This window comes from Odocoileus virginianus, unplaced genomic scaffold (genome assembly GCF_023699985.2).
Source record: "Odocoileus virginianus isolate 20LAN1187 ecotype Illinois unplaced genomic scaffold, Ovbor_1.2 Unplaced_Scaffold_8, whole genome shotgun sequence".
Lineage (NCBI taxonomy): Eukaryota > Metazoa > Chordata > Mammalia > Artiodactyla > Cervidae > Odocoileus > Odocoileus virginianus.
The window spans coordinates 1,049,151-1,061,806 of NW_027224270.1; the positions used below are offsets into that span (position 1 = coordinate 1,049,151).

The 12,656-nt window shown below is 42.2% G+C and overlaps 1 protein-coding gene across 1 annotated transcript in view; it reads left to right on the forward strand.

Annotated features, from left to right (window-relative positions):
- Positions 1 to 12,656, forward strand: part of MAN2A1 (mannosidase alpha class 2A member 1) — a 197,235-nt gene that overhangs the window by 128,281 nt on the left and 56,298 nt on the right. The window lies entirely within an intron of this gene.

Here is a 12,656-nt window from a genome sequence, read left to right on the forward strand (position 1 = left end):
CTGTAAAACTGTAGATTAGTGGTTTGAAGAGAGATGAAATTGTTTGACATAATTAGTGAGTTTCCCCCAAAAGGTATAGAAGCCACCGTGATTATTCCAACTGGCATCAGATTATCACCAACATGTTTGAAGCCTCGACTCTTCCCTGTCTGATTTTGTCCCTTGCCTCTTAGGAAGTCTTTGCAGTTTGAGCACTGCTATCTCTCCACATCTCTGTATCCCATCTCCTGATCACAGCACAGTGGTAGGTGCTGACTTTTCATTCAAAGGAGGCTCTGCTGAGTGTTCTAGCTCCTTGATTATACTCCATGCTTCCTCATTATCAGAATTAAAAAAAAAACAACATTTCTTATTCCATTCTTGTACCTCCTGAAGTAATAATCTTTAGAATTCTTACATCAACCAGTTTAAAGTTTATGATAGAATGAATTAAATAATATAATTACTTCTTATATACACATGTTTACTGCCGATTATGAGTTTGAAGACCACACTTGTCAGTAGGCTACTCTGAGTCTCACGTACTGTCTCCTAAATGATTCTCCTTAGTGCTTTCAGGGCATAGTGTCCTCAATCATTCCTTTCACCAGTTTTTCATAACCTTGAAATGCTCAGATTCTTCCCAGGTCCTTAGGATTAGTCTGTTTTCATTTCTGTTCCTAGGTACAAAACTATTGTAGATTTATTAGGTTTAGACTTTATTTTGAAAAGTGATTGAACAGACTGTTTTAAATAATTATTTTAAGGTTTAGTTAAGAGCAATGGCAAAGCAGTTTTGTGTTCAGAGAACATTTGCTAAGTTGCTATATTTTAATTGCCTTTTTATTGTTTATACTTTAAATCAAACTTTATTAATTAGTTGTGTGGTACTAGTTTATTGTTGTCAGATTATCATACAGAGAATTAAGTTTACACTTAGGTTTTAGTTGTGTGATTTGTCTAATGAAATTAAATTAATTTTGCACATTGCATACATCTTATAATTACTCCAAGGACCACAGTCAAGAAAGTGCTGAAGATGGAGAGAAGTAACGTGTGCCTCTGTCTTTGTAGAAGTATGATATTATTTTGATACCTTACAATATGAAGGCAGAGTTAGCTTGGGGACTGTCGCCCGTATCTAAGAAGGATTATAATAATTGCCAGTTATGATATTTGGAAATAAGTTTGTAGAACTCAAGAAACATTTGTAAAGGGGATGAAGTTGTGTCAGAGAAGAGCTAGAGTTGGTTTTGCTGTGTCTGCCAGATGACCCGAGTTTGCCCCCGCCATCAGCTGGAGTTGCGCACTGTGAGAGTGTGGAAGTAACTTAAACATCCGGCACATGCGTGGTTTCTCTAAGTGGTGTGTGTCGGGTTTGGGGGAACTGACCGGGGTGCGAGTGTGCTTCCTCGGGTGCTTGTTTCGCCTGGCTTTGTGCACGGTTAGTCCTCTGTCCTCTCTCCTTTCCCTCGCAGCGTCCGTCGTGCCTTCCGAAGCCGCTCACACACAGCTGTTAGCCCAGAGCGGTGCAGAACACAGGCTGGAGAGGTGTGGCTTACTACAGTCTTCCATTCTTCTGGACCAGATTTTTTTCCTTCTAAATGCAGATTAATAAACCGTGCACTACAAGAGGAACAAGGAAAAAGATTTTAATGAAGGTATCCTGATGCTGAAAAAGTCAGGGAGGGCTTCAAGCCCATCTTGGACTTCAGAACATTTCACAACTTTGTGGTAAAAGAAACATTTTAAATAGAGCCTTTGGACTTATTTCACCCTTCTTTGGAGAGTAGCTTTATTTTATTTTTTAGGCAAGAAAATTAAATGTGAAATTGGGGTATTTTTGGAACTAAAATGTACTTGGTTTTAGATTTTGATATTTTGTAGGAGCTTAGCATATACGCCGGAGAAGGCAATGGCACCCCACTCCAGTGCTCTTGCCTGGAAAATCCCATGGACGGAGGAGCCTGGTGGGGCTTCTGACCATGGGGTCTCGAAGAGTCAGACACGACTGAGCGACTTCACTTTCACTTTTCACTTTCATGCATTGGAGAAGGCAATGGCACCCCACTCCAGTGCTCTTGCCTGGAAAATCCCATGGACGGAGGAGCCTGGTGGGCTGCAGTCCATGGGGTCGCACAGAGTCAGACATGACTGAGCGACTTCACTTTCACTTTTCACTCTCATGCACTGGAGAAGGAAATGGCAACCCACTCCAGTGTTCTTGCCTGGAGAATCCCAGGGACGGGGGAGCCTGGTGGGCTGCCGCCTATGGGGTCGCACAGAGTCGGACACGACTGAAGTGACTTAGCAGCAGCAGCATAAACTCAGAGTACTGTAGGTGTCTGGATGGCGTGTGCGTTTTCCTTTGAAACGTGTTCTTTACGCCTTGTGACATGGTGTCTCCTTCCCTGGGAGTCGTGTGTTCTCTAGTGTTTTGTGTCTTCTTCAGTCAGCTCCTGGGAATGTAGAGTTTCTGTCCTAGAGCCGACATTGTGTCAAAGTGTTTTGGAAAGAGAGAGTGCTGTTTGTCTTGTTGTTTTCACATTTTTACCTCTTACAGGATGGCTCACTGGCATGAGGAGATGTAGCACCAATAAAATGTTGTTTGCTCTTCACCAGAAAACCTCACACGAGATAGATTTTCATCTGTCAACAGGGAGATATGCACTGAATACAAACATTTGCCGTTTTTGTCTTTAGCAACAAAACAACCTTATTTTACTGCACTAAACTTTTAAGATCTTTTTATTTGTGAAAATCAGCCTGTTTATGTACTGTGTATTCCTCCAAAGTTACAGCATTATAGTCACTGGAGAAATGAAATTTTCTTCTAGTAGATGAAGATTACATTTTGATTGAACATCATTCCTTATGCAGTCACCCATAAATATAATGTCTTTTGCTGTCTTTTCAGAAAATGACTACAGATGTGATTTCTGAATTGACAAGAAAATAGAACATCTTAATGTTTTAGGTAAAACAGATGGTATTTTTGTTTTAGGCAAAGCTATCTCAGAGTGAAAGCAGCTTAATTGGTGACAAGACTCTTGGGGTCAGCCAAATTATGTAGTTTTTGTGTCTGTTTCCTTTATTGCTTTAGTATCAAACATTTTAGAATAGTTGGAAAGGAATATTTATCCTTTTCATTGATTTGCTATTTTCTGTTATACAGTGGGAAAAGTTGCAACATTTTTCAACCTTATTTTTTTTAAAAAGTTATAAAATGACGTGTTGATTCTACTTTGGTTGTGGTTTTATTTCTGCTTTTAGAAATGCTTTTCTCAGTGTAGGAAAGCCTGAAATATGTAGTTGTACTTTTGAGGGTTAAAACTTTATAGTATTGTGTTGAATTTGCAGCTGTGAATCCTGGTAGCATTTATGATACTAACTCTGCTTCTATCCTGCTGGGCTTTGGGCAGGGCTCACTGCCCGATGCCTGGAAAGAGCACGGACTTGTGAGGGGAGTGCAGGCTGAGAGTCGGAGGCTCCTTCTGGTCCCACCTCTGTCACCAACCAGCTCTGTGTTTTTAAATGTTAGGTCTAGTTGCAGTATGTCTTGAGGGAGAGGGGGCTGTGGATAATCCCCGGGGTTATGTCCAACTGACATTTAGTTGTCTGTTATAATACAAATCATTTATAAAGCATTCACTTGCATAATCACTGGGAAAGGAAGTTTGGAGGTAGAAAACTCTAGAAAATAACCAAGTTGGTTCAATAACTGGGACATAGGAGAAAGAAACTATTTTCCAAAATAACATCAATATTGCAAAATGAAGACCTGTGATATAGCTAGGGCTCCCCTGGCGGCTCAGCTGGTAAAGAACACGCCTGCAATGCAGGAGACCGGGGTTCGATCCCTGGGTCGGGAAGATCCCCTGGAGGAGGGAGAGGCTGCCCACTTCCGTATTCTTGGGCTCCCCCGGTGGCTCAGACAGTGAAGAATCCGCCTGCAGTGCGGGAGACCTGGGTTCCATCCCTGGGTTGGGACGGTCGCCTGGAGGAGCGCCTGGCAGCCCACTCCAGTGTCCTTGCGTGGAGAATCCCGTGGACAGAGAAGCTGGACAGGCTACAGTCCAGGGCTCACACAGAGTCCCACGTGATAGGCGACTGAGCACACACATTCCCACTGCTTCCTACAGAAAGGAAAATCTCCTGAGAGAGTAGCTTGTGTGTTATTCAAGCCGTTTACAGAAATACCTTGCGTTTCACCCCCTTAGAGAAAGCCCGTCCACCCCAATCCTCCATCTGCAGCTGGTTGGGGGCCGTCAGAGTGAGGGCTCTTTGCTAAGGTGGTGGTGGCGTGGAGCTGTCTGTCTGATCAAGCGGTGTTCAGAGAGCCGTGGGGAGCTGGAGCTGGGGTCGGCGTCTGCTCCCAGCACGTGCACACCAAGGCCCTCACCCGCTGGAGAAGGGCAGGCCACCTGCTCTGCCTCCGAGAGGCCTTAGCACCTGGCTGGTTCCATGTGATTCCTGGCTCTGCATGGTGTTAGGGTTTCATAAGCTGGCTGTAAGCTGCACCGAGTTAAGGAAAGCACATCCTGTATGCTAGGCCCTGTTCTAAAGGCTCATTAATCCTGGCTGTTTGGTATTGCTATTATTGTTGTTGTTAACATCTGAAAGGCGGGAGGAGCAGGGGACGACAGAGGACAAGATGGAGATGGTGGGATGGCATCACCGACTCAATGGGCATGAGTTTGAGTAAACTCCGGGAGTTGGTGACAGACAGGGAGGCCTGGCATGCTGCAGTCCATAGGGTCGCAAGGAGTCGGACGCGACTGAACTGAACTGGACTGACTGACATCTGAAAAACTCTGCCACTTGACAAGTCAAATTTACTTTGAATTAAAGGTAGTAAAAATATTCCCTTAAGATGCAGTTTTATTTTGTTTATTTTTTTTTACAATTTTATTTTTGATTTACTGCTTTGCCTATTAGTATTATAAGCAAACTTAATTCTTACACAAAGTAGTATCTTCTAATGTAGAACTTTCTGGGATGTTTACTTAGTAATTGCCTGTTATTCCTCTCAAGTAAGAACTCTTCTTAGTAATATCTTACGGAGTTTTTGGATTTAGTAAGGTATTTTCAGAAATCAAGTGCTTGGTTGACAATAGCAGTTTTAGGTGCTCCTGTCGTCTTACTGCTTCATGAAGGGCATCTTCACACTAGCAGTATGTTTGTTTACTTTCCTTTTGAATCTTGTCCTTGGGTGAATGACTTCCATGAGATTAGATTTATAATATTTTTGTCCATGAATTTTAATTTATTTCTCCTAAATGTATAAAAATTGCTGAAATAAAGTTTTATGTGTTAAGAAGTTCAGGCTATATTTATGCACTATTGTATTCAAGTAAAATCCTAATTTTGACTGTTGAGATGAAAGTGTTCTATTCCTAAGTGTTGAATTATTTTTCTTCTTAACTGAGGCCAAATAATATATGTTACTGAATCAGCTGGAAGCTTCCAGAAAACATGGTGTTTTATTTTTCCTCTTGCAAGTATAAATTCTATATCTGGTCATGGAAGAGAAGTGTGATTGTTATTATATAGTTTCTAGGAAAGGTTTTATGGAAAAACAGTTAAATGTCTAATAAAGAAGGCCTGCTTTATAGAAATAGAAGGGTCTTTAAACTGAGAGACCGTGGGACTTGCATGAAGAAGTCCTGGGCGTATGTACGTTTCTTCAGTGAATGATGTCTGTGTAAGGTATGCAAAGGTGAACAAGTAAGTAAAACTGTAAAAGGTTAAGAATAATCACCTTGGTCAGTGTAACGGGCTGTTAATCGTTTGCTTTTTACGAAATGCAGGTCTGGGAGTTCTGTCCTCTGCTTCTTGGTTCTTGCTAGCTGCATGCACTTGCTCCGGGACACTGTGGATCTGGGGTCCTCAGACCGTGTAGCCGGCGGATGAGAAAGCAGGAGGGAGTCCTCCATGGGAGAGGGGTCAGAGGCGACACCCTGCAGTCTCTCCTGGGCCCAGTCCCAGGAGCCCTGAGCCCTGCTTCCTGCGCGTTTCCAGCACTCGGGGTTTTCTTTTCTTGTGCGGTGCTCTCTGCTGGGAAACCGGAGCTTGGCCCTCGCTTTCAGCAGGAACAGTATAACCTGGTGTGTTCGTTCCCTAGTGCTGTTTTAACAAATACCCACACACGTAGTGTCTTGAAAAACCACAAATGTATCATCTTAAACGTTTAGAAGTCAGAAGTTCAAAATCGGTTTCACTTGGGTGACAAGTGTTCGCAGGGCTTGTCCCGTGTGGAGGCTGTGAGGGACAAATCTGGTCCCTGCCTCTTTTCTCTTCTCGCTGTCTTGCATCCCGAAGGCGTGGCCGGTTCGTTGCGGCCCGTGGAGTGCAGCATGCCCCGTGTCCCCGTTCCATCAGCTTCTCGTGGTCACCTGCAGTGCTTGGCCTCCGGCCCCTTGCACACACTGCCCTATCTCTGGCAGGTTCTAAACTCTCCTGTCTTGCTCTACTTTTCAGAAGCTTTCTGTTTAGATTTCTGGGCGGCCCCCAGTGTCCGGTGCACGTGCTGATGGGAAAGACGAGTGTATGTGTGAAGCCCCTTGCATATCCTCCGAGTGCTCTTTAGCCTCTTTGGAGACAGTGACACTCCTCCAGGCTTTGTACTAGCTTTGCACGGAACTCAGCCTTTCCTGTGCTGAGAACTGGCACAACCCAGAGTGGGAAATGGCTCGAGAAGGCAGCTCTCTTCTCTGAGATTCTCTCTTCAGCAATTCTGTTGCCTTCAAGCAAACGATTACTATATTTTATCTGGTTTCCTACTTGACCCATAGAAGTGAGAGCTCTTGTCATCAACTACTTTATCTCTGCTGGAAGTGGAAGCATCATTTATTGTTCAATTTCAATTTGGTGAAAGAAAAATGCTCATTTTCTCCACTTGAGTGTTTATATTTCTCTTGATTTTTAACAACACTTTACAGATTTCCTGAATTTAATCTCCTTTTATTTTTTCATATAATCTTACTAATCTTTTTAATCTTACTTTTTAATATAGAAAATGTTCTAAGCATTTTGTTATCAAATCTCTCAGCCTTTTACTTTATTGTTGTATTTTCTATTATGGTTAAAAAGATGTTTTGTACCACAAACTTTACATTTATTTTCCTACTTACTTTCTATCATTTTTTCTGTCTTTAACTTTTTTAATTCATTGAGAATCAATGTTGGCATTATGTTTTAGTGCCTCTATTTAACCATATGTCTTGCCCATCTATTTGTAGAAATATCATAAGATTGTTTTGTTCCCTTTCTCCCAGTAAGAGGATTTCAGTGGGATTTTGGTTGGCGGTGCATAAAATTCATGAGTTAATTTTGGGAGAATTGTATATTTTGCAGTATTGTAGTTTTCTTACCTAGAAAAGTATATTTCTCTTCATTTTTTACATCCCTCAAGAAAGCTCTGTCAGCTTCTTTGTATACATTTTGCTTATTTTGTGTAAAGTTGATTTCTAGTTTGAATCCTCTCCTGATTGATTCTTAACCATCCTGACTGCCATCTCTGTGTGCATCACAGCACACTCTATACACAGTTTTTTCTTGCTGCCTACTCTGTCATATTGAGCTCAGCAATGCTTAGAACAGGGCCTGTGCGGCCACATCCATAAGTGTGTGATGCACACAGCAGGTGGAGCCCTCCTCTGTCCGTTTTGATGCCGAATGTCATGCTGTGACTTTGGACGTGTGTGTCTTCTGCGCACCGGTTTATCCCCACTGCCTCCCCACATCTTCTCTGAACTCTTGTGTAAGGTGTCTGTAACATGTGTGGTTTTGCTAATTTCTCTCATTTACGTTTATATGTGCCTTACCTCGAAAAGCATGTGAGGCGGCTCAGAGACCTGCATCCCACCATCCATGTGATCTGCATCCAGGGTCCCTGGTCAGGACACCAGAAGGTCTTATAAGAAAAAGGGGAGATTCAACTGCTGCTGATATGCTACTCTGTGCCAAGTGTCAGCCCTGGGGTTTTCCAAACGTTCTATTATTTAACCCTAACCGCAAGCTTGTCTCCTGATTGTAAAGATAAGCATCTTAAGGCTTGGAGAAATGAAATCACTTGTCCAAAGCCTGTCAAATTGTATGTATGATTGTTGGCTTTTGAACTTGAATGTATCTGACTCCAGAGCTTAGGAATCACAGAACTGATTGTGATTTTTGAAGGCCTAATATATCTCAAAAAGGCTTCCTTTTTGTTTTTTAATATCTTGATTTTTATTCTGATGGCCATTATGGTAAGCATTATGTTTTAAAGCTAGAAAACTACGTGGACTATATGAATATAAGTTCATATCTAGAAATTGTAGTTTTTGTAAACAGAGAATACTACATATTTTCGTATTCAGAATAACTTAATGTAAAGGTTACTACTCTTCTTTTTATTATGCTCCACTAATGAGGCTATTTAGAGAAGTTGAATATATTGTTTGAAGTGAATTTTTTAATATGCTGTCATTGATTAATAATTAGACAGACTGAACTCTAGTTTTTGCTTTTATTGTTAACTTTCTCTTTGATTATGAATCTGTCACTTCCCTCATCTTTGCAGAGGGGTTAATTACATAGTTTCTCAACCATATCTTTTGAGGAATTAAAATAATCAATATGAAAATGATTTGATAAAACCATAAAGCTCCACACTAGTAGGTATTATTCACAAATGATGAAGTCTCCTCCTGAGATTCTTGTTTTATTCATTCGTCAACTATTTACTGAATGTTATTTCATTCTAGGCACTACACTAGGCACATGAAGTTACAGTTACTTTTCATATAACCTGGCGTTTGTTTAATTGGTTTTTAAACTTTATAACAGGTGACATTTTTCGTTTATATCTTCCTTTCACCTCCATAAATGCATGTAATATTTTTTAATGTTTTTTAAAAATATAGTTTAGTTTTTTAATATTTTTAATATCATTTGAATAATGTTTTGACTATTGTTTGAATATGCAGTAAGGTCATAAGGTAAATGACCTTATATACTCTTATGTACTTACATGTAAGTATATACTGTTATATACTCTTTGGTATATAAGATTTTTTCTATTCCATTATTCTGGTTTATAAGTTTTCTTTCACAAATGTAATGTACTGAAATGTAATAGCTTTTTGTTCATCCTGAGCTGTCTGAAGAGAGAATGTCTGTGGGGATCTTCGGCATCAGTGAAGAATCTGTCTTCACGTCAGTGGAGTTTTTCCCAAGTAAATGTGGAGCTAAGGGAACCCCCACAGGAAACCGCGTTTGTCAGAATGGCTGCTGTGAGCGTGTCCTGTGAGTCGGGTTAGGACGGCTAGGACGGTGACCGTGGGTGAGGCTGAGTCCCAGGCCCGTTCCGGCCCCTCTGACCGGTGGGATCTTGCGGCTCACCTGACCTCGTGCACCTCAGCGCCGCTGACTGTCCGGTAAGGGGTGACATGCTGTGTCTTGTAGCTTTCCCGCCTCCGGGTTGAGCTCGGCGCGTAGGAAACGCTCTGAGTGGCGCCTCCAGCATCCCTCTCCCAAGGGCCCCTTCCTTTCGTGTCGCCCTGGGTGCAGTCCTGGGAGGAAGTCCGCCTGGTCCTAGCCCTTTGTTTACAGTAGGTGTTGGTTAGATTGCCTCAGAAATGGGACCGAGCGGACACTGTTGCCTTAACGTGACTCAGATCATTTCTACAAAAGAAGTGAGCGAATTTTAAACAGGCTCCTCTTCACTAGAATCTTCAAGGACAGAATCACACTTACAGTGGAATTCTAGTTCTTCATAAAATGATTCCCGATTTGACATGAACAAGCAGATGTTTCTCCTTCCCGTTTTCTCTCAGCCACGATAGCTCATAGTCTCTCATTTGATTGGCAGGTAACATATGAGTGCTCTGTCTTCATGAGGTGAAGGTTGTTCTTTGTATATAGAGACAGGAGATAATTGCCTGTAGCCCCAGGTCGTGGGGGCTGAGTAATGAGGACTAGGAAGCTGGCTTGGTGACAGGCAGATCAGAAGCCAATGCAAATGTAGGAGAGACGGGGGAATAGTTCTGAGCTTCCTATGCAGTTTCTTCCAAGGTAAAATAGAAATTAAGTACTCCCCCTTTGCAGGAATATTACTCTCTTCTTTCGTTAGTATGGATGAAATATTATTTTTTAATAAGTATGATAGTTTCATATGAAACCTGTTGGTTGTATTCATAATTGACAGGTTTAATAAGTCTCATGTTTGGAGATACTGACAGTGTAACAAATGTCTCACTGCTGAACACAGTGATGACAGTGAAACCTTAGTTCGTTTGCGGTGGTGTCCTTACTTCCCTCGGAAGTGTGGTTTGTGTATGACCGTGCTTTCTCTGTGCTGTTTGGCGCACACATAGATAGGAGTGTGTGAGTCCGGTAACTGTGCGATGCTCCTGGACATGCTGTGAATCTCTCATTATGTTAAAGAATTGTTTCCTTAGTGCAGCGTTATACTCATTATATACTCCACACATTTAGCTTTTGAATAGATTCCTGGCATGATAATTACATAATCATTTGGTACAGTAGAAACATCATTATGGTCAAATACTAATTAGCTACTAACACAAAACAGAACCTAGTTCACAGCATATTATAAAAATCGATTTAATACCGTACAAAATGAAATATATGGTTAAAATTATTATTTGCTTTCAATGTGAATCACTTGTTTCTTATCAGAAAGAATCAGTTTTGGATGCTTGCTGCCTAAGTTTGTTTCTTGGATGCATTGTACTTTATTATCAGAGCCTTTATGACCAGCTCTGCATAGTGGAGCTTCCAGAGATTTGCAGTGGAAATTCTGGACTCCATTCCTAGGTCTTCCTTAGACCTTCTACAGAATTAGGAGGCTGGCCTCAGCCTTCAGCCTACACACACAGACTACACAGAGCTCTTCTCATACTGGCGCTCAGTAAGCCTCTGGATGCATGAGGTTCAGTAGTAAGCCGCTGGTTTCTGGGATGCTGGTTGGCACACCTGATGCTGACTGACTGATCCCCCGCCGCCTTCCTGCGCTCTCGCACCTGAGGGACATAGCGCAGTCTGGTTGGTAGCCCTGGACCCCTGGTGTTCCTGCCTCTCCCGGGGACATGGCCCAACGGTCAGGGGAAACCTCAGCGCCGGCAGAGCGTCGCGGGCGGGTGCACACCTCTGGGGGCGGCGCGCTCCCTCCCCCTGCCTCGTGGATACAGTGGGCTTTGCTCGAGGACTTCGGGGTCCAGCGCCTCTTGTAGATTTCTTGTTTTGTTTTGTCTTGTTTTTGGCTGCATGCTTCCGGCGCTCCTTTCTCAAACACCCTGGGATCTCAGCGAACGTACATGATGTTAGCACCCGTCACCCTGAGGCACACTGCACGCTCGTGGGAGCTGAGACATCCTCGTGATGTTCCCTTCGGCATCCTGCAGTGCTGTCTTAATCAAAAGTGCTTCCCCTGATAGGGCACGAGTCAAGTGTTTTACGGATTTTGTGCTGCGTCCTCCTTTTCCTTTATCCTTCACTTCCGTTTTGGTCGCTGTATTTACTTTATTTCCTAATGAACCATTTGCAATGTAGCTGAAATGTGCAGGATGAAGGAGGGCGGCTCAACTCGGTCATGCACTGACTGGGCAGTGGTCGCTGGACCCTGTCTGAGAGCGATGGGTAAGAGCGAGGCGTGGCTGGCTCCTCTGTGTTCCCACAGCAGTGGGTAGGAACGCAAAGTGCATTCCGGTACATGAAAGTATAGGAGATACCATGAAAGGATTCACTGATGAATCAGTTATATTGTTAGTCAAGTATCGTCTTTGAAATACTGTTTCTTTTATCTGAAGATAATATGTTGTAAATGTATTATAAAGTAAAATCATAGGTCTTACAAAGAATGCATAATTCCTGAAGTCTGTGACATGATCTAGAACGTTTCTACTCACAGGCAAAGCCCATGAAGTGGTGAGGACCTAATGCTACTGAGGAAACCAAGGCTGTTAAGGGCTTCAACTGACAATGCTCTAATCAAAGAAGTGAGAGAGAGCTTTAGGAAAAATGATTAAGGCCTTAAATATTCTTAACAAATACACTTATGTTTAAAGTCATCTTGTAAAAATTAAATGTTACATCATGGATGTGTGCTAATATAAAGTATTGTTGGAAAAATTTTGTCAAAACCCCACTTCATTCTAAGAACTGCACTTATTTGCAAATGCTGCCTAAACTTATTTTAATAGTCTTTATTTCCCTTTTCTAGCTAAGTTCCAATCGGTTTTTACCATTATCTGTTATAAGATTTCAGCCTTTTAAGTGAATTTGCTTCAAATGATCTTTCTTCTGGGACCAACTTTCTGGGATAATAGGGACCCCTGTTTATAAAATACTTGTGTGACTGCATGTATAGCCATATATTTCACTGTGTGTTAGTCATCTAAAATGAATGTCAGAATTTTAATTGAAATTAATTGTGGCTAAAATGCAAATTGAAACTCCAATACTTTGGTCACCTGATGCGAAGAGCTGACTCATTTGAAAAGACCCTGATGCTGGGAAAGATTGAGGGCAGGAAGAGAAGGGGACAGAGGATGAGATGGTTGGATGGCATCACTGACTTGATGGACATGGGTTTGGGTGGACTCCGGGAGTTGGTGATGGACAGGGAGGCCTGGCATGCTGCAGTTCATGGGGTCGCAGAGTCAGACACAACT